Below are 4,270 nucleotides of genomic sequence, written 5' to 3'. Positions count from 1 at the left end.
GGTAGAATAATTAAATTCATAAGGGAAGTAAAATTTTGAGAAACAGCCAGATTTTTAAATACTATTTTATAAATCTAACATTAATTTTAATAGTCAAAATTACCTTAAATGATCTTTTCTAGACACAAAGTCATTCTTAGGGATGGGAGAAACCTCACACTGAGATTTTAAGACTGATTTTTAAAAATGAAAAGTTTTTAAAGTGGAGGAGTTAAATGAATGGTCCTTCAATATACAGCAAATGAATGAGAGACATATTGGGGGACCAGTGATTCCTTAGAAGAGGTGTGGAGGCTACCCGAGAGATTCAAAGTGGACATACAGAGGCCAAGTCAGCTTGCCCAGGACTTGATGTCTTTGGGGAGAACATGAAACATTGTCCCAAAGCATTGAAAAGTTATATTAGCCAGGTGTCCAGCAGGAAACAGACAACATAACCAACCTGAATGATTGAGGAGGGTTTAATAAAGGGACTGTTTACAAAGGCGTGGGCCAGTGGTTAAGGAAACAAGGAAAAAACAGTATAGTACCTGGGGCAGCAAAAGTGGGGAGTCACCACTCTAGGACGGAAGTGGCAGGAGACAGGAGCAGTTACAGGAATTTCCATAGTAGAACTGTATGGAGAAGGACTCCAGATGATTTGTTCTGGAGAAACAAACACAGCCAGATCCCGGGTACTTAGAGGTTGCCAAGTGTATCAGTACATATTTTCCTTCTTCTAGAAAAAAGGTATCATCACTTTACTCAGAGATATGTAGCTTGATTTCCCCATCCTTCTACCCTCTGATCTCCTGCAGGTGCTTCCTGTTACCATCAAAAACCCACTACCTCCCCCCACTGCCTCTGAGTCAATTCCAACTCATACCAACCCTAGAGGAGAGAGTAGAACTGTTCCCTAGGGTTTCTGATATTAACTCTTTACAGGAGAAGACAGCCTCAATATTTCTCCTGTCCCAGAGCCCAGAGCTTCCTTAATCTGCTTTTAGAGACCAGATTACAGTCAACCTCCTGTAAAAAGCAGAATGGAGAAGAGTGAAGTAAACAGAAGAGATCTAATATAGAAACCATCTAAGACATTTAAGAGTAAAGTGCCAAGTTCAGATCACTGTGGAGCATAGATTGAAAAGCTCTAAAACTGGAGGGAAGATGGCTAATTTACAACCGGATGTAAACGTTTTTTCAAGAAAAGAAGAGGGTCTGGATTTAGACTATGACAACACTGGTGGAAGGTATATGCTTCAGATAAATCTCTAAATAAATATTTGTATCCTTTACTAAGGATACAATATCTATCTCCATGATTCTACTCAAGTCTCATATAATCTTCTAGATATATGTTTTATGCAGCTAGCTAAGTCTATACAAATCAGTCACCCAATTTGTACTTAGCTTAGTTTGTATCTACAGTTTGCAATCTAACAACCATGTGTCAATATATTACATCCCAAAGATGGTTATTTCTATACTGCTCCCTTCCTCCTTGGACAATGAATCAGGACAACAAAGAAGAATTGATACATTTGGGTTAAGGTGTTGGACAATAATACTAAAATACCATGGACTGCCAGAAGATTCAACAAATCTGTGTTGGAAGAAGTGCAGCCAGAATGTTCCTCAGAGGCCAAGATGGTGAGATCGCATCTTTCATACTTCTGACACTTGATAAGGAGGAATGTGTCCCTGGAGAAGGACATCATACTTGGTAAAGTGGAAGATCAGTGTAAAAGAGGAAGTCCTCCAAGGAGATGGATTGGTACAGTGGCAGTGGTAATGGGTCCCAGCATGGTGGCAGTTGTGAGGATGGTGTGGACTGGGAAGTGTTTCATTCTGCATAGGGTAGCTGTGAGTTGGAATTGACTCGACTGCACCTAACAACAACCCTTCTCTCTTAGAAAACATTATTTAAAGAAAAGAAGATTTTAATCTCATTCTGTTAACTCTTCTGCTCCTTCCCACATGGGGTAATGTAGACATGCTTGTTACACGTGCTCATATATTTCCCCAACTTGTGAAATAAAAGGCAGACTTCACTTGTATCTTAACACTTCACAGAAAAGTCACTGGAAGGATTTTCACCAAATCTTAAATCATAATCATTGTGGTGTGAATTGAATTTACTTGGTTGAGCCCCAGGACAGGGATTCCAGAAAAAGTGCTTGAAACAGGCAAAAGGAGAGGCCGATGGTGGAGACATATCACTCAGATTAAGAAGCTAGAGACAGAACGAACAGAAGTATAAAGTGAAAAAAATCACAAGAGTCAAAGCTTAAATAGCATATGATGATTTGCAACCTGTGTCTCCTCTTTGTAATGAGATTCACAATGTCAGGAAGTAACTGAAGGATTTAATGGTGTCACCATTGGGATAAAGGAGGTACAGATCATGCTGGGTGACACTGTCAGAGGAGGTGACACCAACACGACTGTCTATAAAATGTTTGTAAAATTCTACACTAATTTACTTTTTGAACCTTGGAATGAGTTCCTGTCAGAACTGTCATTGTTACCAATGACAGCGATGCTTCAAGCCACAGAGTTTCATCTGCACACACTACAAGTACACTGATTCCATTGCTGTCCGTGTTGTCATAGTCACTGACTTTGTCACAGTTTCTGGTCTTTTAATGCCAATAGCGTAGTGGTTACGAATCGGGCTGCAAACCTTAAGGTCAGTGGTTCGAAACTACCAGCCGCTCCGCGGGAGAAAGGTGAGGCTTTCTACTCCCGTAAAGATTTACACCCTCGGAAACCCTGTACAGGGTCGCTATGGGTCGGACCTGACTCGATGGCACTTAACAACAACAACAACAAATGCCAATATTGTGGTAATTAGTATATGTGAACTTACATCAGTAACTTTTTTTGAGAAGGACGTAGTGATTAAAGAAAAAGGAGAAACTCTAAAAAGGCTTTCATTCAGTTATTAATACCTTTTCTTAATGTGCTTCAGGAAAAAGATTTGCAGTTTCTGAATGAGAGTTAAATACTTTTCCTGACACGATGTGCTTAAGAGCATTCTGAAACCATGGATAAAAGAACCCATGAATGAGCGTGTTGAAAGTAGAGTTGAAGTATCCAAGCCACACCAGACGATCAAGTACTATTATGGGAGTGGAGTAGTCTAAATATGGGTCTATCAAAACTGCAAGAAAACAAGGCAACCGGCAAGCTGGAAACACTCCCGTGACTATACCCAGGCTCTTTGCTGCTTTTCGGTCCTTTTTTTTTTTTGGATAGTTTTTTTTTCTCACTTCCCCCTTTGTGTTTTTAGGCACGTTGCCGATGACTAGCATGTCGTTTAGAAACAATGAAGATTTTGCCATAAATACCAACCATGAATAAAGAAACACGTAGTGAACAATATTTTGTCCTCCAAAATTTGTTAAAAGTAAGGGCACAGAACTTGAAGCAAGCAATAAGACTCTCATAACTCTGCATACCAGAAACATTGGCCTCAGATAGAACTAACCCGAAGGAGAAGAAAGCAGGGGCCGACCAGCAAAATGCCAGCAGTTTCTTAGTCATGGGAATAGTCATTGTGGTTGTATAGTGTAAAGGGTAACATGAAGCATAAAACCGATCCATAGCAATGGAACAGAGATGGAAAATGGAGGTCAGGCTTAGCATCATGTCAAAGCTGGCATGGAATTTATAAAAGCTATCCCCAACATACCAGCAGCTCTCCGGCGATCCCACAATACTATACGGCATAATGATGAAACCCAACAGAAAATCCGTGGTTGCCATGGAGAGGATCAGGAAGTTTGTGGGAGAGTAAAGCTGTTTGAAATGAGAAACGGAAATCATTATAACCAAGTTTCCAAAGATACTGATAACCACGGCTGTAGTCATCACGGAATACAGTGCCATCCGGATATGAAAAGGGCGATTCATGGGAGGACAGGATTTATTTCCAAAATTTGGACAGTTGGAGAGGTCTTCCGGAATGTAAGTCAGATCCATGACACTTTATCACTTCGAATTCCTGTCTACAAAGACGAGTTAAGGTTCCTTCTCTTCTTAAAAAGATTCCAGTATATTTCAGCACCTCATGGAACAATAAAGTTTAGATTCACCAGTTATTAGATCACTTCAATTATAATCCATTTCAATATTTACAATTGTATCAACTATGCTCACTTTCTGAGTTATTTTGCCAGATTAGAAAAAAAAAAAGAAAAAGTTCAACTTATTCTTTTCTTGTTCTGTTCTGTTTAATCTGTTCCATCCATCCATTCTTGCAATGGATTTATCTATTGCTCTGTTCCTT

General features: G+C 39.7%; 1 pseudogene; it reads right to left on the bottom strand.

Moving 5' to 3' along the window:
• Positions 1–2,936: 2,936 nt before the first annotated feature.
• Positions 2,937–3,963, bottom strand: LOC102825296 (annotated as a pseudogene).
• Positions 3,964–4,270: the final 307 nt, after the last annotated feature.

This window comes from Chrysochloris asiatica, unplaced genomic scaffold (assembly GCF_000296735.1).
Source record: "Chrysochloris asiatica unplaced genomic scaffold, ChrAsi1.0 scaffold00013, whole genome shotgun sequence".
Lineage (NCBI taxonomy): Eukaryota > Metazoa > Chordata > Mammalia > Afrosoricida > Chrysochloridae > Chrysochloris > Chrysochloris asiatica.
Note: the sequence above shows the minus strand (reverse complement) of the source record. Positions and strands in the feature narration are given on the sequence as shown.